This window comes from Pan paniscus, chromosome 13 (genome assembly GCF_029289425.2).
Source record: "Pan paniscus chromosome 13, NHGRI_mPanPan1-v2.0_pri, whole genome shotgun sequence".
Taxonomy (NCBI): Eukaryota; Metazoa; Chordata; class Mammalia; order Primates; family Hominidae; genus Pan; species Pan paniscus.
This window is the reverse complement of record NC_073262.2, coordinates 139333553-139356821: the sequence shown is the minus strand read 5'-3', so window position 1 is coordinate 139356821 and position 23269 is coordinate 139333553. Positions and strand designations below refer to the sequence as shown.

At 46.6% G+C, this 23269-nt stretch overlaps 1 long non-coding RNA gene across 1 annotated transcript in view; it reads right to left on the bottom strand.

The window, feature by feature from the left end:
* Positions 1-5027: 5027 nt before the first annotated feature.
* LOC129397319 (uncharacterized) overlaps positions 5028-23269 on the bottom strand; it is a 101477-nt gene continuing 83235 nt past the window's right edge. Inside the window, exon 3 of the long non-coding RNA XR_008624614.1 lies at positions 5028-5124. This is a non-coding gene — a long non-coding RNA (uncharacterized LOC129397319). The remainder of the gene's footprint in view (positions 5125-23269) is intronic.

Genomic DNA, 23269 nt, shown 5'->3' with positions numbered 1-23269 from the left:
ATGCGATCTGCGCCCAGCTTAATATTCGAGAAATGGTTCTCATTACAGAAATGGTACGCTATGATTGCATGTTTCCACAAGGCTGCCACGACAAAGCCAGGGTTTAGAAAAGTTTGAGGTTTACACATGCTCCCCAGACACCAAGCAGCAGCATCCACTCAGCATTTGAGACAAAGCGCAGTAGAAACGCATTGCCCCAGCCCATGGGCTTCTGCCCATCTCGGAGATTCCAGCAGCTTTGAGATGCCTCCGTCCAGGCAGGTGGGGAAGGAGCAGAGCAGGCCTTGAGCGGGTCTGCCAAGATCCTGCAGGTGGAAATCTGTCTCTGAGCCTGCAACAAGTCCTCCCTGCACTGAGGCCAGCACATGCCGAGGGAGCAACAATCCAGGCCCTGGCTACCCATCCTGCCACCTCTCCCGCCCACCAGCTGCAGCTCCTTCCCTGCCCTGGTTCCAATCCGTCCCCAGGGGTTTGTTTTTCTTCCAGCTCCAAGTCCTTCTCAGATTTTGACAATGAGGAGCAGGTGCTGCCTTCTGCCCACTTGCTGCACAGACCCTCACATCCTGTCCTCTTTCTCCAGGGCAGTGGGACTCCACGGAAGTTACTCAGAAAGAAACAGAGCACAACTGTCTTTTGCAAATGCCCTCTGTTCACAAAGGCCGCAGGGACTGTGTACCTGTTTGTCCTCATCCTGGTGTCATAGGCCAAAGGTCACGGCAGAACAACCAGACCAGGCGCTGCCCAGGGACACAGAGAAGTGCCAATTCCTGTGCTTCTGTCGCCTTTTATTCCTGAATTCACCGTTGCTGATGACAAGTTCAAAGTAGGCACCACGACAAATGGGGTGGGTGGGAGAGGAAAGGAACGAAAACAAAGAAGAAAGAAAACAAAAAACGGCTGGGAGTGGAGAAACCGTTTAACTATTAAGTGCTTGCCTAGGCCAGTGACGCAAAACAGAAATCTACGAAAGATCGGGAGGGCCATGGGCAGTCACTCATTTATTTATTCCACCTTTCACCAGACACTGTGTGATCTCTAACTCGCCCCAAATGTACATGGGCATCGAGCCAAGCTTCTCAGGGAGGGGAACGAACTGCCTCTCATGCAGGATCCGGTGTCAGGGAGAGGGAGACCCTCACATAGGGGACAATGGCACCGGGCAGCCAAGACATGAAAAGGCAGGTGGGGTGAGAGCAGTGAGGCAGGGGATGCCCCAGAGACCCCTCCCACCCTGGACACTGTCCAGCAGCGAGCCAAACGATGGGAAGAGAGAACACGGCCCAGCTTGGATCCAGGTAGCTGAGTTTAGAATCTCTCTCTGGGACTTGCTAGTTGTGGAAACTAGAGCAAGTTTCTTGGATCCTCAGGACACTGGCGTGCACACTTGTAAAGTGAGTATCAGTTGCAATGCATGAAAATATCATCTAAAGCTCCTTGCACATAGTAGATGCTCAGCAAATATTACTTTCCTTCTCTGTGCTCTCTTTTCCCCAAGCTTTGGCGACTCTATCCTTTTTTTATTTTTACTTTTTGAGATGGGTTCTCACTCTGTCACCCAGGCTGGAGTGAACAGGCGTTGATCCTCCCAACTAGCTGGGACTGCAGGCATGCACCACCACGCCCAGCTAACTTTTAAAATTTTTAAAAGTTAAAAGTCTCACTCTGTCACACAGGCTGGCGAGCAATGGTGTGATCACCGCTCATGGCAGCCTCCATCACCTGGGCTCAAGCGATCCTCCCACCTCAGCTGCTAGAGTAGCTGGAAGTACAGGTGCCTGCCACCACGCCTGGCTAATTTTTTAATTTTTTGTAAAGACAGATTCTCGCTATGTTGCCCAGGTTGGTCTCAAAATTCTGGGCTCAATCCATCCTCCTGCCTCAGCCTCCCAAGTGTTGGGATTACAGGCCTGAGCCACCGTGTGCAGCCTCAACCCATTTGCTTTTCCAGTTTTTCAGCATTGACAATTTTCCCTTTGTTCCTTGCTTAAATTCTAATTCAGGGTTGAAAAAAAACCAGTTGTGTGTGGGCCGGGGGCAGTGGCTCACGCCTGTAATCTCAACATTTTGGGAGGCCAAGGCAGGCAGATTACTTGAGGTCAGGAGTTCAAGACCATACTGGCCAACATGGTGAAACCCCATCTCCACTAAAAATACAAAAATTAGCCAGGCGTGGTGGTGGGTGCCTGTAATTCCAGCCACTCGGGAGGCTGAGGCAGGGGAATCACTTGAACTCAGGAGGCGGAGGTTGCAATGAGCCAAGATAGTGCCACTGCACTTCAGCCTGGGTAACAGAGCTAGACTCTGTCAAACAAACAAACAAAACAACAAAAAAAAAACAGTTGTTTGGAGGGAACCTCAGACACATGACTGACAGCAACTGGTCCTGGCCAGAAACCTCACCACCAAGGGATCAGCCCCGTTTCTGCTCCATCTCACCATCACGTTTCCCCACAGTGCAGCCACACAGAGCTGCGGGCACAGTCCCCAGCCCTCGGGCACCAGGCTGTGCCAGGTGACACTCTCCTATGGCAGGTCCATGCACTGTCCACCCTCCTCTGTCCCCAGGAGGGAGCTACATGGTACTCAGGGGCCCAAGAACCCTCAACCTGATAAAGAGAAATGTCTTTCTCAGCGGATGTCCCCCGTCACCTTCACTGTCGCTAAGCATAGAGGGCCTTCGCTCCTGCCATCCTCTTTCTCCTGCATGTGTATTTGATGCCATCATTGAGACACAGCATGTACTTTTGTGATGGGATCCTGAAAGAGGGGAGCGAGTGTGGGGACAAGGAAAATTATGTCAGGAAGAAGAGCTGCAGGGCCGCCTGATTTGCTGACTAGACAATAAATCTCTATATCATTCATTTCATAGACAAAGTCTGGAACAAATCGCAATATTTAATGCACAATTATAGCTTCAATAAATTGTTCCCAGATGGCTCAGGAAAACAGCCTTAAGCGGAAGCAAGAAATGATCAGATTTTAATGAATGTTTGTTTCCTATGCCTTGTTTCCGTCATAAATTCTAATTGAATCTGGTTCAAGAAGTGTGTCAGCATGTGTGTGCATAGATGTGTGTGAGGCATTAGGCGCACGCGCATATTCAACACATAAATGCACATGTAATGAGCGTATGAGGGCATCACGGTACGTACACGCGTATATTTATTCAGTGTGATTCGTATACTAGGCATTGTGCTAAGTTATGTGTATCATTATATTCTTCACGATTATGCAAGATGATATTCTTCCCATTTTACAAATAAGAAAACTGAGGCTAAGAGAGACAAGTAAGCCACTTGTCCAAGGTCACCCAAAAAAGGAGTGATGGAGGCAGTAAGTGAACCCGCCTCTGTGTGACCCACAGGCCTTTGTCCTTTGCACTGGCCACATCGTCTTTGCCTAACAGAGGATGGAGATCTATCAGGTGGACAGGCAGAATGGGGACAGGTGCCAGGTGAATGCATCATCTACGAGAGCACCAGGAGAGCCTGAGCACACCAGGCTGGCTCACACTCAGCCCTGAATCCAATCTCTGCAGGCAGTGGCCCGCTCCTTAGACGCCAATGGTCAGCCACCTCTGGGGACACTAGTCAGGTTTAAATGTTACATCCTAAGAAATGCTCTCCCTGACTCCTAGCCCAACCCCTCCAACTCCTCTGTTAGGTCATCCTGTTCTATATTTGTATTGCAACTATACTTCTATTTAATAATTGCCTGACCTACCCCAAAACATAAACTCCATGAGTCCAGGGCCTCATCTGCCTTCTTCATTGCTGAACCCCTGCCTATATTTGCTCAATAAAAAAATGAGGGCATGTTTGTCTCTCCCCTGCTATCTACTACATCTTTGAAGCTTTTGGGTAAACCTCCTGTAGACACCTCTCCCTGTGGTCCTTGGGCCCCTCCAGTGGTGGCAACACTAATTCAGGCTATGTCCTCCTGTCCACAAGGGTCACAGGTCCATTGGGGGGAACACTTGTGTTCTTCAGAGCCCAATTAAGGGGCACACACAAGAGGGAGAGGGTTGCCAGTGAAGAGCTGCTCTGAGGTCTGAGGAAATCATATCAAGTGGAATCAAATGGAGAGCTCACTCCTTGCAGGCGGGTGTCCCTCCTGGCCGAGAACAATGTTGATAATTAAGCCCCACACATGCGTAACAGCGTGTGCCTTGCAGCCTGGATGGGGTGGGTCACACTTTCCAAAAGCAGCTCACCAGAGGGCTCAGGGGCATCGTGAGGATGGATTTCCCGCTGGCGATGTTGCTACAACAGCTCACCTCGGACGTCCTGCACTATGCCGCATCTGCTCTGTGTCCTGGAGGACACAGGTACAGACGTGGACATCTTACCTCATGTGGCGGCTAGTGTGGTCAAAGGAGCAGGCTCTGGGGACCTGGTGAAATCAGATGAATCTTGGCTCTGCCACTTTCAGACAAGAATGGCAGGTGTGACTTCAGACATTCCTCACCTTCTCAGAGCCAGAATATCCTCCTCTGCTGAGTGGTTGCTCTAGTTACTCCTTCCGTGGGGCACTGAAGAACAAGAGGCAGTGTGTAGGCCACTCCACTTGGGGCACAGCATCTATGATGTGAGCACTCTATCCTAACCTGCCCCCAGGTGTGAAGCACCTGTTAAAAACCAGGTATGGGCAGGTCCACCAACACCCACTACCGTTTTTTCTTTGTTCTTCTCAGTAAACAGCTTGTGTTCTGCCAGAGAGGAGGAGCCCCAATTATGGGCACAGTGATGGCCCAGTGGCTGCCCCTTCCCCCCTGAGTCTGCAGTAGGGAGAACCCCCACCACGCACAGCTGTGAAACCCGCCACCGACTAGCGGAGCGAAGGGAATCCGCCTGCTTTGCAAGCTCCCATTCTTCTCCAGTCTCATTGCCAAGCTGTCCCTCAAGCCATCAAGGAAAGAGGCAAACACAACAAGTATGTACTCCTTTCCCTCTGACTCCCTGTCACCTTGCTTTCCATCAGCATCCATGCCCACGGATTTGTGCCTGTGGTTCCAAGCAGGTGCTCACCTGGGAACTGGAGGTCCTCATGCTCAGACAGGCTCTCTGTCAACTGCTTCCCCAGGACTCAGTGGTGAGCCCCCAAATTCCAGGACATGAGGAATATCTGAAGGAAGATGGAGAAGGGCTCATTAGAACCACTGTTTAGAGAAGCAAACAGTCACCAAAACAACAATTCTTTATTGTTGCCAACTAAACAAGTGTCAACATATGAGCATCAATCAGCTCTTACTAAATGCCAAGCACGTGCACAATCTTTCTTATTTTTGGTAACAATCTTCAGAGGGAGGTGCAACTATGATGGTTCCCATTTTACAGATGAGAAAACCAAGGTTGAAAGAGGGCAAATGACTCAGGCAAGTTGCCCGGTTAGCAGGTAGTAGATGTGAGCCCTGGCGTCCTGCCATCCAAAGTGCGGTTCTCAACAAGCAGGATCCACAACTCCTGAGGGTTTGTTGGGAATGCAGGATCCAGGGCCCCAGCCATACCCACTGAATCAGAAGCTGCCTTTGAACAAGATCCCAAGCAATATATGTGCATGCTGAAGAGGGGAAGCTGGGGTTTGATAACCAACAGTCTGGCCCCCACATCCCACATTCTCCTTCCCTTACTGACTGCCTCATTCAGTTGTCCACACCCTTAGTGCATGTGTACTGAGGGCCCACCATGTAGAAGGCACTCCACAAGGCTCTGGGAATACAAAGGATGTGAAAATAAGCTTTGGCCTGGAATCCATTTTACTCAAAGTGGGGCAACAATAGAAAATCTTTCCAGCTATAAAAAAGTAATTACTTAATAATAAATTGTAATGATATTATTTGCTGGGCACAGTGGCTCACGCCTATAATCCCAGCCCTTCAGGAGGCCAACACAGGTAGATTGCCTTGGCTTCTTGAGCCCAGGGGTTTGAGATCAGCCTGGGCAACATATTGAAACCCTGTCTCTACAAAAAAAAAAAAAATACAGAAAATTAGCCCGGCGTGGTGGTATGCACCTGTAATACCAGCTACTAGGGAGGCTGAGGTGGCAAGATCTCTGGAGCCCAGAAGGTTGAGGCTGCAATGAGCTGGGATCGCACCACTGCACTCTAGCCCGGGTGACACAGTAAGGCCCTGTCTCAAAAATAAATACATAAATAAACTTTGTTTAAAAATAAGAAATGGCCGGGCGCAGTGGCTCATGTCTGTAATCCCAGCACTTTGGGAGGCCGAGGTGGGTGGATCACGAGGTCAGGAGATCAAGACCATCTTGGCTAACACGGTGAAACCCCGTCTCTACTAAAAATACAAAAAATTAGCCAGGCATGGTGGGGGTGCCTGTAGTCCCAGCTACTCGGGAGGCTGAGGCAGGAGAATGGCGTGAACCCGGGAGGCGGAGCTTGCAGTGAGCCGAGATCACGCCAATGCACTCCAGCCTGGGTGACAGAGCGAGACTCCTTCTCAAAAAAATAAATAAATTAAAAAAATAAGAAATGATAATGATATTATATTTAGGGACATTGTTATTTGACTCAGTTTAAATGTCAAGAAAAATGCCACATTGCCTCATCTTAATTTCCATTAGACCTATAATAGTGCCAGTCACAGAACTGGGGATTTTAAGATATGCTGCATGTAAGTGCAGAAGAAATGATGGAGGCTTGTAACAAAACAAAAACCAACCAAACAAGAAGAAGGCATTTTCAATAGACAAATCTGGGATGATTTGAGCAATAAAATAAATAATGACATCAGTGAATTATAACCCACAGAATGAAAGAAATAGCTTTCCTTTCATAGTGATACAAAGAAGTAATTGAAGATGTAACTAAGCTCATCCTTACAGGAGAGTTCCAATTAACCAGTGTAGAAGGAGTAGAAAGTAGAAATAGAAAATGATCCTTTCCCTACATCACAGTAGTAATTGTCATAGGCAAGAATCATCAATAGATGCTGAGTAGGCAAAAAGGATAATAAAAGACAGGATATTTGCATAGTTTTGAATCATCTCCCCATACTTAATAAACACAAAGGGGAGGCCAGGCACGGTAGCTCACGCTTGTAATCCCAGCACTTTCAGAGGCCGAGGCAGGCGGATCACGAGGTCGGGAGATCAAGATCATCCTGGCTAACACAGGGAAACCCCGTCTCTACTAAAAATATTTAAAAAAATAAAAAAGTAGCTGGGCGTGGTGGCAGGTGCCTGTAGTCCCAGCTACTCAGGAGGCTGAGGCAGGAGAATGGCATGAACCCGGGAAACAGAGCTTGCAGTGAGCTGAGATTGTGCCACCACACTCCAGTCTGGGTGACAGAGCAAGACTCCGTCTCAAAACAAAACAAAACAAAACAAACAAACAAACAAAAAAACAAAGGGGAAAATAGTAACTGTGGAGAAACCTGGCAGATACCACCTTAACCAAGTAATGATCAGTAATGAGACATAGCCACATCACGTATCTCCTGTTACGGTGCATTGAGAAGGTCACAGTATCATTTCTGTGGCATTCTTGCCAAAAGTACATCATCTTTTTTTAATTATTTAATTATTTATTATTATTATTATTATTTGAGATGGAGTCTTGCTCTGTTGCCCAGGCTGGAGTGCAGTGGCAGGATCTTGACTCACTGCAAGCTCTGCCTCCCAGGTTCAGGCGATGGTACTGCCTCAGCCTCTTGAGTAACTGGGATTACAGGCATGCACCACCACGCCCGGCTAATTTTTGTGCTTTTAGTAGAGACAGGGTTTCGCCGTGTTGGCCAGGCTGTCTTGAATTCCTGACCTCAAATGATCCGCCGGCCTTGGCCTCCCAAAGTGCTGGGATTACAGGCATGAGCCACCACACCCGGCCCCAAAAGTACATCATCTTAACCTAACTAGAAAACACAGAAAAACCCAATTTGAGGCACAGTCTATTTTAAAAATAATAATAATAAAACAGAAACAAACAATAATAATAATAAAACAGAAAATAATAAAACAGAAACAGTACTCTTAAAAGTAACACTGAGGTCATAAAAGACAAAGAAAGATGGAAGAACTGTTCCAAATTAAATATGAGAAAGGAACATGAGAAATACCTGCAATGAGGGATCCTGGGTTGGATCCTGAGGCAGAAACATGATCTCGGGGACAACAGGTAAAATTCAAATGAGGTTTGTGTACAAGTTAATAGGGTTGTATTGATCATAAGACTCTGGTTTTGATCATTATAGTTTAATGATCTGAACATTTGAGGGAGTTGGGGAAAGGGATTTAGAAACTCTGGGTACTGTTTTTACCATTTTTTTGTAGACGTGTAGTTATTTAAAAATAAGGGTTTAAGAAAGACATGTGTCATGTGACCAGACTCAAGAGCTGCCAGACTGAACGGCACTCTGGAGCCTGCCTGCAGCACCTGAGAGGCCATCAGGCAGAAACTCGTGGAACAGTGCCATGAGCTCTTATGGAATTGTTGGAAATTAATTTGAATTATGCCATTAAACAGATGTGCTCCGTGGGGCATGGACAACTTTTTATTTCTTAAATGTCTAACCTGCTGCCGCATCAGATGGCATCCAATTAATTACACAGAGTTATCAAGGGATGTGCCATAACAAGCCCGTGCATGGCCATACATCATCTCAAGTCACCGTGGAAGCGCTGCCAGGCTGGGGAGGGGCATGTTTTGCCATTCCTGGATCAGACCCGCCTTGACAGTGCACCTGATGACTCTTCACGCAGGCCCAGAGGACATTCATGTGTGTCCAAAAACTTAAACATGAGCTAAAAATAGAAGCACCCAAATAATCGGAGACCTATATCTATGATCACTAGAATTGGCTAATTAGCAAAATTTCATTATTCACACATGAAAATGCCAGGTACATATGTGGTATGCTTTATTCATATACTTTATACTTTTCAATATAGTACTCTATATTTAGAGAACTGTTATATATGTGTGAATATTGTATGCAAGATATAAAAGAACAAGATATGTAGAAACATGAGAATAAGAAGTCTAAAGATGATTGATTGATAGACAGATAGAGATGGATGGATGAGAGAGAGACATACATACAAACATACAGGAAAAATAGAACTAAGATGAGTTAATAAACTACAAAATGGAAAAATGGTACATTATGCTTTCTTAAAAACAAAAACAATGAAAATAACAATAAAATATGCTCTGTTACCATAAGTCACTCTTTTAAAAACTATTTCTTTGTTGATGAATTACAAGGCACTCTAGATGATACTTATCCTGAATTTTATTCTACAGAGAAAGCCTGATACAAATTTAAGCCAGGGCTAAGCTTTCTTAATGGTTAGTGCTCAGTTTCTCCAGGGAAATGGCAGGAACCCTGAGGCAGACCTCACCCAATGTGTGTTGAATGAATAAATGACTAGATGGATTCAGAGAAATCATACATACCTTTATTTTGGAGTAAGGATTAATGCAGAAGAAACTAACATAAAATACAACCTATTAAAAACATAAAATTTTCAACCCAACACAGGACTTGAGTCCTAACACAGAGAAATGGGCCGCATGCTCCCAGATCAGATTTCTATTTGCACTTACTCATTCCTTCATCCATCCATCCTTCCGTCCATTCATCTGTTCGTGCTTCTCTCCCTTCCTTCTACCCTTCTTCCTTCCCTTCCTCCCTCCCTTCCTTTCTCCCTCCCTTCCATTAATCCATCCATCCATTTATTCTTTCAGCAAATCCTTAGAGACCCCAGGGCACTATCATGAGTGATATCTCTACTAAGAGGAACAAGACGCAGACTCGTTAGAGGGCTCACTAACTTTTGGAAAGGCAAACCTGTAAATCAACACTTGCCAGAATGGACCACAGGAGCTCCTGTAAGGCCGCTGACCCAGCTCCACATAGGCCTATTGAGACAGGCTGAATGATGTCTTGCCTGCCTGGTGCTGCTGCTCAGGGCTGTAGAATCGTGTCTTTAATTCATTCTTTTGGCAATTATTTTTTAGGTACTTCTTATGATTCTGTGCTTGGCAATGATCCTACAGTTCTACACAGGAGAGACTCAGTGGCTATAACAGGAGGAGCATTATGATGGGGATTATGGGGTCCTCAGGACACACTGGAGGGCATTTGTCCAGGTGGGCAGCCTCCTCAAGGAAGGGACATCTAACAGAGGCCTGGAAGATAAATGGGACGTGGCCAGATGGGAGTGGCCAGCCAGGGGCCAGAGATGCAGGAAGCGTTCCACCCAGAGGAAACAGCAAGTGACAGAGTAGCAGGTACAGGACAACAAGGGCCTGAAGACCTTGGGCGAGGCTCTGGCAATGGGGGGGACAGGGTAGAAGGACATACTGGGTTTATCCCGAGGAGGAAAGGAAGCGGTGCTGGGTTTTGATAAGAAGTAGGCGACTTTGTCCTGAACCCAAGGCCTGAGACAGAGCTCTGAAAATTTCCAAAGGCATTGTCCAGAACAGTAAGCACCAAGTCCATGCACTAGCAAAGGCATTGCCCAGAACAGTAAGCACCAAGTCCCTGCACTACCAGACCCTCCTGCGGGACAGTTCCGACAGCAGGCCCAGGCCACGCCAGAGGTGGAAGAGGCGGGTCATCAGCTGCTCACTTCTCTCCAGCCCTGGAAGCCAGAAGCTGGGGGCTGGAGAGAGGGAAGATGCTCTAAACTGGATGGAAACCATTCAAAGTTTTGACATGACAACTTACAGGATTTTTTAATTATTAAAATGAGACTGATCTTGGAACTACATGCAGCTGGAGGGCTTTCAGTTATCTGGGAATGATGGACCAAAAAAACCAAACCAACCAAACAGCGATGGGACTTTCCTCAATTCATTCCGGACAAGTCAACAAAGAAGTGTAAAGGGAGTTACAGGACACGTTGTTCCTTCCTGCTTCTCTGATTCTCCCTGTGTGCTACAAGAGATTTGCCTTTCAGATGGGTTTTTCTGGCACTGGTGAGGGGAGATGATCAGCGGTGGGAGGGTGAGCCGAGAGGCAAGCCGGGAATGGCCTGGCAGGTGTGCTTGTCATCCACACCACAGGTAAGATGGCCCGCGCGAGAGAGGACAGACAGGAGTGTGTGCAGGCTTTTGTCAATTTCTGGGGGTAGGAGAACCTCAGCAGGAAGGGAAACAGCATTTCAGGGAAGCCCAGAAATCTTTTAAATGGCCACCATGTCTGTTGGCCACTATGAGAATGAAATGGAAAAGCTCAAAATGAGTAGCTTTGGCCTCTGGCAGTCTTTCTTCTGCAAACGTGTGTGTTCAAAGCCTGGCATTTTACGTCACCTTACGATAATAAAATCTGTGTATCGCGTTGCTGAGGCTGCCCTGCCTGTGCATAGAATCCCTGGGGAACTTCAGGCAAATGCAGATTCCTGAGCAACCTCCAAGGATTCTGGCATGGAAGGCCATACCTCCTGAGGTTAGTCATCATTGTAATCAGATGACTTCACCTCAGTGATCCTAAGGTGAAACTCTGAGACACGTTGCAGTGCAACCATAGACTTTAAAGAAGACAGAACCGTTCCAGGGTTTGGGGGTGTCCAGTAAGAATTCTGCTTTGTTATGTTATAGACATCTTAGTCCCTCTGATCTGCAGAAATTCCTCATCATTTTCAGCCTGTTGATGGCAGCCTTTCTATTTTCCAGTGAAGATACAGAACTTTTCCTTTTCTCACATTTCTTTGATCATGCATGTGAGTAAGGGGAGGGAGGAGTTAAACGCTCATGAGTTACGTCCCCACTTTGCAACAGAAACCCATGCCCATATTTTTTAAGCCCTAATTAAAGCATGTCAGGATCAGCCACATTCAGAGCCTCCAGTTATATTTTCTAATAAGATAGTCAGTGCAGCTCACGGGATGATAAATGATTTTATCAGCATTATCAAATTACATGGAAAGAATGCAGGAGGGCCTTTAATATGCTGCCTGAGGAGGAAGCACACGTCCTGCGGGGAGTCTGGGCTCTCTGGGTTTCAATCCATTTCCAATTATCCTAAAAAATGACAAGACTAAGGGCACTGAACGGGCCAACCCTTCCTTCAAATTAATGTAGCTCCACTGCCACCCTTGTTTTCTGATCCTTGCTATCTTCAGGCAGAAGGTTGAATTACAGAGTCTCAGAGACCTGCTCAGCATTTCAAGGCAACGGTGTTCCTTGTAACTCCCATCGTTGTTTGGTTGGTTTGTTTTTTTGGTCCATCATTCCCAGATAACTGAAAGCCTCATAAGTTCAAGCAGCACAAAGGAAATTCATTTATCTTTAAAAAATTAGTTAACTAATTGTGGAGGCCATGTTTTCCGTGGTCAGACCAATTTCTGCCTGCTTGAATTAAATCCCAGTTTTACCAAGTCTGAGCCATGGAACCTGGTTGGGCAAGTTCCTCTGCTTCTCTGTTGATTCAGTCTCAGTCTCCTCACCTGTAAAATGGGGATAAAATAGCATTTACCATGTAAAATATTTGTGATAATTAAATAAAATAATGCCTACAAAGCACTTTGCACAGTACCTGGCATCTTGGAAGTGGGCAATAATTATGTGCTATCATTGTTTTTCACACTCTTGGTGAGACTTGGGACTTAGCAGATGGCGGGCTTGCCTCTCTATCCCCTGACTCCTCCATAAAAACCCCTGAAGTAAAGCACTTATGAGCATCTAGATCTTCATGGAGATGATCCCAGGGAACTAGAGCAAAAGACCAGAGGGAGTGAGAAGAGGAAAGAAAGCCAATATAAGTGTATGTTACTAAGATGCTCACCAAGGACAGAGAGAACTCAATCCCGCCTGAGACCCTTGGAAGGACCACTCCAGGGATTCAGGCTAAGGGGCCATCATCTATTGTCTTCCTTCCTCAGTGGTTGAGGGTTGCTCCCGGGCACTGCTCCCTAAATATCTACATTGCTACTTAGACAATGGGTTTCTAGCAGAGTCTACTTGCTGGGAAGCCCTGGAAAGAAACTGAAAGACACCACTTGTGCTGGAGGATCTCAGGTACAGAGACTCTGCAGAGAATGGTTTGATACCCCTTCACCGAATTCAGAAGGACACGATTTGGATAGTGCAGGCTTAGGAGCCTGGGCTGGCAAGATCCTCCCTAGAGACACAGCGGGGGTGTAGGTCAGGGTCAGTTCTGATGCCGTAGGGGTGGTGAGGAAGGAGTGGCCGGAGCTTGTGGTGGATGACCTGAGTCAAGGAGTCGAGGTGCTAAAGACATAGCCAAGGGAAAAAGCTGAATATCAGCAATTCAGAGAATGCACAAGATAAGGATGCGGGGAGCTGCAAGAGCATCCCAAGTTAACGGCCATGCTGTTTCCTTTCACACGCTGCACGCTCACTGCCCGGGGGCCTGCAGTACCCCAATACCAGCTACAAGATGGGTAGCCATCCTGAGAAATCTGAATAATGCTTGACCGTGGTCTTATGTGGTGGCTTGTCATTTTGGGTCTAATACGACTTCAAGCATTGTCAACTTCAAGAAGTTGATGTACTTGGGCAACAAAACAAAAACACGAGAGAAGGAAAAGGGTGTTAGCAGCTCCTCACAGGCTATGCTACTCCTTCCCCGCATCACTAGACACATATCCTGACAAGTCCTTGTGGATACAAGGCAAAAATTTAATCAAAGCAACATTTTCAGAAGTCCAATATCATAGCCCGGATTAGCTAATAAAATCCCAGTGGCCTGACGATATTAGTTTTCTGAATTGTAATTTCCATTTTTACTGCAATTCATCTTTGTCTCAGTCCAGATTCATTTCTTTCCAGCTCTGGGCACCAGTTAATTTGAATAAATGAGACAAGTACAGTGGACAGGTGAATATCCATCATATGTCCCATGTCTCCCGGGGAACAAGGTGTCCACACCCTCCCGAGGGCCCTCCCACACGGCAGGTCCTTGCCCGATGTGCTGTGCTGGTATCTAACAGGTTCAGTTGAGGGCAGCCGAGACAGCGAATTGCCCAACAATTAAGGGTTTGGCCCGTCTGGGCTCCACGGCGCCTGATTCCCTCGAAGTTTCTGTGACGGATTAAGTGTTCACAGCTCCCCACTGCCATTGCAGCCTCCCCTCCCTTCAAGCCTGCTGTTAAGCTGTCAGGGTAAACAATGGCCCTGCCTCGGGTTGCCCTCGGTGTCCATCAGACTCGGAGAAGCAGACGGCTATTGTCACTGTTGGCTAAACTCCCATCCGCGGGCAATGTGTGTGTGTGTGTTTTATTTTTCCTCTGTGTGGTCCTCATCTGGCTGAAAACAACTTTCCAAAAAGCAATTAACTTTCCATTCAAAACGAGGTGAAACCATTTCTCCTCCCATTTTCTCCCTAAAGATACTTCAAGGCTGGACTATCCAGGGCTTTCACTAACTGATGCAACATGGGGAGATTTTGTTCTGGAAGATTCCATGATTTAAGGACTCCAGACCTCAACCCAGCTCCATTCCCGCAGCCCCCCAGGCATTCACTCAGAGCTGATGGAAATTTTTTTCAGCTCTCTGGACCATGGCCAGCATCATAGCCATGGTGTCTGCCTTGCTCTCTCATCCGGGCTATGACTTCCTGAAGGCACTGTTCCCCATTTGCAGACGCATGGACCAGCCCCTAACCACAACCACACATGAACACACACGCAGCCCAGCCTCCTTGGAAGGATTTGCAAGGGATCGCCGTCAGGGGCCTCGAAAATCAAATACCAGAGATAAGGGGTACCAGAGAGAGCCCAGCAGCCCCTGCGGCCCAACTGCTACCTTCTCAGTCCCCTGAGCACTGACTTCATGTTGTCCGGCACAGAGGCCACTGGCTGTGTGGCTAATGAACACTGGGAACGCCCATGCTCAAACTGAGATGCTCTGAAAGTGTAAAATACATGCCCAATTTAGCAGTCAACACAAGAAAAAAAGGTAAAATATTTCACACATAATTCCCATAAAGGGTACCTGTGAAAATAATGTTGGATCTATTGAGACCAATAAAATATATTATTAAAATTAATTTCACCCTTATTTTTAAAGTTCTAAAGCTTGGATTCTAGGAAATGTAAGGTCGGGTATAGGGCTCACACTGTATTTCCTTTGGGCAGCGGTGCTCTGGATTTTCCTGAAAGCACAGCCAACCCCATTGCCTGGCCCCAAAGTCCTCTTGGAGTCTGGGAAGAGAGGTGCCCCGCAGGACTGCATATTCTGTGGGGCAGAGGAAAGTACCCTACATCTGGCAGGCCGTGAAGAAGCACAGGGGGGTTACCCACTCATGGCTGCACAGTCTGCTTAGCCAGGCCTGCCCAGGTGAGAGCACAGAACCCATATCTTTGTAGCAAAGTCATTGTGTGTGTGTGTATGTGTGTGTGTGTACACCTGCATCCATATTCCATGAGAAACTCAGCCGTTCAGTCTGTCTGACCCTCTTTGTGGAGAACCAAAAGGTTTGTGTTGTTTATAGACAGCCACATCCACATCTCCTTGAGTTCCATTCCTGAGTCCTTCTAGGAGGTGCATTCATTTTCTGAGGCTGCTATTTGTAACAAATTACCACATATTTGGTGGCTTATAACAACGGAAATTTATTCTCTCATAGTTCTGAGGCCAGAAGTCTGAGATCAAAGTGGTGGCAGGGCCGTGCTCCCTCCCCAAGGGCCTAGGAAAGAATTCCCTGGAGCTTCCGGTGGTTCCAGGGACTCTAAGGCTGGAAACAGCATCATTCCAGTCTCTGTCTCGCCCCCTCCCTGCCACCAGCCCATGGCCCCTTCTCTTCTGCTCGTATGAACTCCCTCTACTCCGTTCTTACAAGAACACTTGCCATTACATTAGGCTCAAGGGCCAGGACCCTTCACCGAACCATGCTTTGTTCCACATAAGGTAATACAGTTCCAGGGAGTGGGAGAGGGACATTATCTTCTTGGGGCCGCTGTGAAGCCCCCCACAGAAAGTGGAAATGAACTGCTGTTCAGGATTCCTGGTGAGCAGGGAACTTCTGAGTTCTCACTGCCTGAATGTAGCTGCTGTCCCAGAAGGCAGCTGGTACGTACCCCTCTAACCCAGAGTGAATATTAAATGCATTTTATATTTTACTGAACTCTTTTTTGATCTAAGTAAACATCCAACAACTTCTCATTCCAGGAATCTGGCAATAAAGTGCCTCAAACCAAAATCACTCTTATAAGCAGATAGAATTGTGTGCACATTTATAGTGCATAGATTTTTTTCTAAACCACGGTGGTGTGAATGAAGCCAGACCTCTGTCTCGGGCTGGTTGAGAGCTATTTGTTGTTGTTTGGCTGGAGGCCTTCATCCAGAAAGACTGCGCTCAAACCAGACCTTCATTGTCCAAGCCCCCTGCTGTGTCTCTGAGGACAGGCTGCAGCCACCTGCACAAGAATGACCTGGATGCTTGTAAACGTGTCCACTCCTCAACCTCTCCCCAAATCAGAACCTCTGGAGATTCCTTCCTCTGCCCCAAGAGCTGCATTTCTACCAAACTCTCCCGGTGATTTTTCAGTAAAATAAGGATTGAGAACCACTCCCCGGCCTTCTCTTGACCTCTGTCATTAAGGGAAGCTGAGTCTATGGGTCAGCGCCCAAGGACAGGGGCAGGGCTGACCCCAGGGATGGGCCACTGTTCTGCAATGTGGGACAAGTGCAAGCCATCGAGTCATAAATCACACAGTGAGAACTTTATAGCCTCTGTCTCTATCTTTGCTGCCTCCACCTTTGACATCCAGCACTGGCTTATCTCTCAGTTTAGCAGAGAGAACGAGCAGGCCTAGAAGGCTGAGACTAGGCAGGTCACAGAAACTACCCTAAGGGTAACAGCATGATTTGGCCTTTATTCGTGGTAAATGATGGTGGCTTTCAAGGAGAAGCAGTGATACTAAGGTCCCTTTTTAACATAATGTATTATGAAAATAAGTCAGGCCGGGCACGGTGGCTCATGCCTGTAATCCCAGCACTTTAGGGGGCTAAGGCAGGTGGATCACTTAAGGTCAGGAGTTTGAGACAAGCCTGGCCAACATGGTGAAACCCCGTCTCCACTAAAAATACAAAAACTAGCCAGGCGTGGTGGCAGGCACCTGTAATCCCAGCTACTTGGGAGGCTGAGGCAGGAGAATCACTTGAACCTGGGAGGCAGAGGTTGCAGTGAGCCAAGATCGTTCCATTGCACTCCAGCCTGGGCAACAGAGTAAGACTCTGTCTCAAAAAAAAAAAAAATTCAATTTAAAGGAAGACAGAAATTATAATGCAGAGAGAAAGCTAACTGGGAAGGTGGAATTGCTGAGTCACGTTTGGAAAATACTGATTGCTTCTGAGAGTTAATTTTGGATGCTTACTTGACTGGGTTAAGGGATTCCTTGCTGACTCATAAAGTGTTACCTCCAGGTGGTCTATGAAGTGCCTCCAGAAGAGGCTAGCATTTGATTCCAGGCTGAGTAAAGAAGATCCGTCCTCACACAATGTGGGTAGTACCCTCCAGTGGGCTGAGGGCCCAGATAGAACAACAGACCAATGAAAGGTGAATTCTCTGTCTCTGCATCTGGGACGCACATCTCCTGCCCCTGGTCATCAGAACTCCAGGTTCCTTCGCCTTGGGACTCCAGAACTCTTTGTACGGAGAGTTACCCTCTCAGTTCCCAGGTTCTTAGGCCTTCTGACTTGGACTGGGCTAGGCCACCAGGCTTCCCTGGTTCTCCAGCTTGCAGATGGTCTCCTGTGGGTCTTCTCCACCTCGATAATCTCATGAGCCAATTCCCATAATAATATATATCCATATCTATGCCTATATCCCATTGTTTATATATACTGACTAATCGAATACACTGTATTTCTTCATCTAATACACTGCATTTCTTCAGAGAAACAGAACCAATTGTGTGTGTGTGTGTGTGTGTGTGTGTGTGGTGTGTAGGGAGAGAGAGATTTACTATAAGGAATTGGCTCATGCAATTATAGAGGCCAAGAAGCCCCAACGTCCGCAGTCGGCAAGCTGGAGACCCTGAAGAGCCAAAGGTGTAGTTCCAAGTCCCAAAGCTGGCAGGCTTGAGACCTAAGAAGAGCTGGTGTTTCACTCTGAGTCTAAAAGCAGGAAACTGCCCATGGCCTAGCTCAAATAGTTGGGCAGGAGGAGTTCCTGCTTACTCAGCCTTTGGTTCTAGCCAGGTCTTCAGCTGCTGGGTGGAGGCCTACCCACAAGGGAGGGTCATCCACTTTCCTCATTCTGCTGACTCAAATGTGGCTCTCACCCAGTAACGCCCTACAGATACACCCAGAATAATGTTTGCCCAAATATCTAGTTACCCCATGGCTCAGTCAAGTTAACACATAAAATTACCCATCACACTGACCACTGGAACACAAGTGATTAGGAATGAGGGTAAACACATGTGTGCAAGTGTGTGCACATGGGAATGTGTGCATGGGTATGTGTTCGTGTGCATGGGCATGGCCAGGGAGCAGTCCCTTGACCCCCAGGACTTGCTTCGGCAGGGGCAGTTAATTGTCAGGTTGACCAGATGGTCATATTGGGATGTTCGTGTATCTTCTGTCCAGGACAACCTTGCTCAAGGAGGGAACTAACACTTTTGCTCTGACCTGTAAGTGTCAACTAACACTAATAAGCAAATGGACCCATTGGGCCTGGCATCCTTGGGAAGCTCTACATTGTGAACTGATGCCCAATTCAGCTGGGGAACTGGGCTTCACGGCAGCAGCAACCCAGCACAGCAAAATCAAAAGGCAATTATCGGGCCAGTCACAATGGCTCACGCCTGTAATCCCAGCAATTTGGAGGCTGAGGTGGGTGGATCATCTGAGGTCAGAAGTTCGAGACTAGCCTGGCCAACATGATGAAACCCCATATCTACCAAAAAGACAAAAAAAATTAGCTAGAAGTGGTGGCAGGCGCCTGTAGTCCCAGCTACTCAGGAGGCTGAGGCAGAAGAATCACTTGAAACCAGGAGGTGGATGTTGTAGTGAGCTAAGATGGTGCCACTGCACTCTAGCCTGGGCGAAAGAGCAAGACTCCATCTCAAAAAAAAAAAAAAAAAGGCAATCATAACCCTGCCCTGTGTACAGCTAATCTGCTTTGAGCTACATTATTGAACTAGAATATCACTACCAAAAAGGACAGCAATTAATTGTAGAAAGTGTTAATAGAAAACATTTGAGAATAGTTTGTTTATTTACAGGACAAACACTTTCTAAAAAGAAATGGCTTGAGGTAAAAATATAATATAATCAAGAACTTCATGATATGACCATGCTTCCATTATATCTGAATGTCACCTAAAACTTTTACTAAGATTATTTCATTCATTTAGCAAATATTTATTAAGAACTACTAGAAATCAAGAAAAGCAAGCCTAAAGCTGAGTATTAGGGACTGTTAGGTCAAATATGTAATTTTAAAAAATATATAAATCAGGCCAGTCTCGGTGGCTCACTCCTGTAATCCCAGCACTTTGGGAGGCCGAGGCGGGCGGACCACTTGAGGTCAGGAGTTCGGGACCAACCTGGCCAACATAGCAAAACCCCATCTCTACTAAAAAAAAAAAATACAAAAATTAGCCGGGCGTGGTGGCGGGCACCTGTAATCCCAGCTACTCGGGAGGCTGAGGCAGGAGAATCACTTGAACCAGGGAGGCAGAGATTGCAGTGAGCTGAGATCAAGCCACTGCACTCCAGCCTGGGTGACAGAGAAAGACTCTGTCTCAGAAAAACAAACAAACAAACATAAACCTGTCCTCTCACTGGTTTGTTCATAATCTTCAGTGGCTCTCTCTTATCTCTCAGGAAAGGTACTGTATTAGTTTATTCTCGCATTGCTATAAAGAAATACCCGAGGCTGGGTGATCTATACAGAGAAGAGGTTTCATTGGCTCACAGTTCTGCAGGCTGTACAGGACCCATGGTGCCTGCACCTCCTCAGCCTCTGGGGAAGCTTCAGGAAAACTCACAATCATAGGAAAGTCAAAGGTGGAACTGCAGCTCACACGGCAAAAGCAGGGGCAAGGCAGGCAGGTGCTACACACTTTCAAACCACCAGACAGCACAGTAACTCACTCACTGTCACCGAGAACAGCACCGAGAGATGGCGCTAAACCATTCATGAAGGACCCACACCCATGATCCCATCACCTCCCACCGGCCCTACCTCCACCACTGAGGATTACAATTCAACATGAGATTTGGGCGGGGACACAAATCCAAACCATATCCAACTCTCTCCGGTGGTCCCCGAGGCCCATAAGGTCCCACCGATGTCCCCTCTTTCACCATGCCCCAGCCACCTTGTCCTATTTCTCCACAGCTGGGATTTTGGAACTTTTTCTCTAGAAGATCACTCAGTAAATATTTGAGGATACGTGTTTCGTAAGTCTCCATCGCAACTATTCAGCTCTGCCACTGTACCACAAAAATATCCACAAACATTTGGGTGTGGCTGTGTTCCAGTAAAACTTTGCTTGTGAAAACACAGAGTGGCCAGATTTGGCCCGCCAGCCATAGTGAGCTGACCTGCTCTTCCGACTCCTGGCCTGGTCCACACTCCACCTGCCGCTGAGGTCTTCCTTCTTGCCTGGCTAACACTTGCTCTTCCGCTGGGTTTCAGTAAATATTCCTGTCCCGGAGAGCTCTTCCTGGAGACTTTAGAATGGATTCTGTCTTTTAAAACAATTATCCCAGCTGTAATTCAAGAAAGAGAATGTATGTATGTGTGCATGTGTGTGTGCATGTGTGTGTGTATGCATGCGTGTGTGTGCATGTGTGTGTGCATATGTGTGTGTGTGTGTGTGTGATGGTTCAATGTCTGCCTCTCCATGAGTCACCAGGGAAAGCCAGCTTCACTCCCCATACTATTCTCAGCGTGGCACCTGGTGGAAGCTCAATTTATATCTGTCGATCAAATTAATAACTCGATGGAGTCATTTGATTAGAAAACTGAGTGGCTGCGTAAAAGCTAGGCCAAGTTTGCCTCCTTGATCTGACCAAGCCTAATAAATGGAAGTATGAGTCGATCCTTCTGTGGCTTCTCCTCAGCTCCCCTCCCCAGGCGAGGCGATGGGATCGAGGCCATTGGTGGTGCCTTCCTGTCTCTCGAGTGAGCTCTCTGCGGAGCATGCCAGCAGCTTTTTCCAGGTCAACGTTCCCCTCACCAGCCCTGGGACTTGGTGTGAGTTATTGAGCTTCTCTGATCTTCCATTTGCTCTTCTGTAAAAGCAAGAACCACGCTCATCTCATGGGTCTGTTGTGAGGATTAACGCGTCGACCTTCAGGGCCTCAGGATTGTTGGTGTGAAAAGTACATTGCGTCCCGTGATTTAATACATCAGATTTTCCTCTGTGTGGAAAATCTATGGTAGGCCCTGGAAGACCCAAGAAGGAAAAAGCCAAGAACGCCACTGACATTTCAGATGAAGAAGGGGAATCAGCGAATAATGATTTTCTCTGTAAAGATCTCTTTAATTACAGCTGGGATAACTGTTCTAAAAGACATTCTAAAGACTCAGGAATGAGCTCCCTGGGAAACGAATATTTACTGAAACCTAATGGAAGAGCAGATGTTAGCCAGGCAAGAAGAAAGAGCCTACCTTAGTGGCAGGCGGAGCTGCCAGGCTGGTGTTGGAAGAGCAGGTCAGCTCACTATGGCTGGCGGGCCAAATCTGGCCCACTGGCTGTTTTTGTAAATAAGGTTTTACTGGAACACAGCCACACCCAAATGTCTGTAGATGTTTTTGTGGTATGATGGCAGAACTGAATAGTTGTGATGGAGACTTTACGGAGCACTTAGCAAAAAATGTTTACTGTATGCTCTTTTAGAGAAAAAACATTTAAAAACCAGCTTATTTCTCCCTTCTTAGCAACATCAGATCTAGCTAAAATATTTTTCGGGAAAAATATAGGCAGAATTTGATATAAAATACATTTTCATATCTATCACATCTATATTTATAATAGAGAAAAATTAGAAATAATCTGTGTCTAAAGTCAGGGAACAGAGTATGTAGATCATGATGCATTCAGGAAACAGGCCAGGAAAACAGGCCAGGTGCGGTGGCTCACACCTGTAATCCCAGCACTTTGGGAGGCAGAGGTGGGTGGATCATTTGGGGTCAGGAGACCAGCCTGGCCAACATGGTGAAACCCTGACTCTACTAAAAATACAAAAATCAGCTGGGCGTGGTGGTGCATGCCTGTAGTCCCAGCTACTCGGGAGGCTGAGGAAGGAGACTCACTTGAACCCAGGAGGCAGAGGTTGCAGTGAGCTGAGATCACATACTGCATTCCAGCCTGGGTGACAGAGCAAGACCCTGCTCAAAACAAACAATCAAAAAACAAAACAAAACAGGAAAACACTTGTGTTCTAATGTTAAACAACAACCAAAGCAGGTTAAAAATTACCTATATAGGGATTTCATTTATATAAGAAAAAATGTATTTAAAAACACAGATTGTAATAAAACAAAATATTAAACATGTCTTCTTCTTGTTAGTGATATGATGGCTGATGTGTGTATGTGTGCATGTGTGCATGTGTCTATGTGTATGCATGTGTGTATGTGTGCATGTGTGTATGTGCATGTGTGTATGTGTGCATGTGTATGTGTGCATGTGTGTGCATGTGTGTATGTGTGTATGTGTATGTATGTGTGTATGTGTGTATGTGTGCATGTATGCATGTGTGTATGTGTGTGCATGTGTGCATGTGTGTATGTGTGCATGTATGCATGTGTGTATGTGTGTGCATGTGTGCATGTGTGTATGTGTGCATGTATGCATGTGTGTATGTGTGTGCATGTGTGCATGTGTGTATGTGTGTATTGTGCATGTGTGCCATTGTGTATGTGTATGTGTGTATGTGTATACGTGTGTGTGTATGTGTGTATGTGTATGCATGTGTGCATGTGTGAATGTGCACATGTGTGCATGTGTCTGTGTATGTGTGCATGTGTGTGTATGCATGTGTGCATGTGTGTATGTGTATGCATGTGTGCATGTGTGAATGTGCACGTGTGCATGTGTGCATGTGTGTATGTGCACGTGTGCATGTGTGCATGTGTGTATGTGTGTGTATGTGTGCATGTGTGTGTATGTGTATGCTTGTGTGTATGTGTGTATGTGCACATGTGTATGTGTGTATGTGTATGCATGTGTGTATGTGTGCATGTGTGTATGTGTACGCATGTGTGTATGTTTGAGTTTATGTGTGTGTTCACTTTTCTGTATTTCCCTAATTTTCTACCCTAAGCAAATATGGCATTGTTGGCCAAGAGAGAGGAAGTTTGTCTGATTCTGATATATGG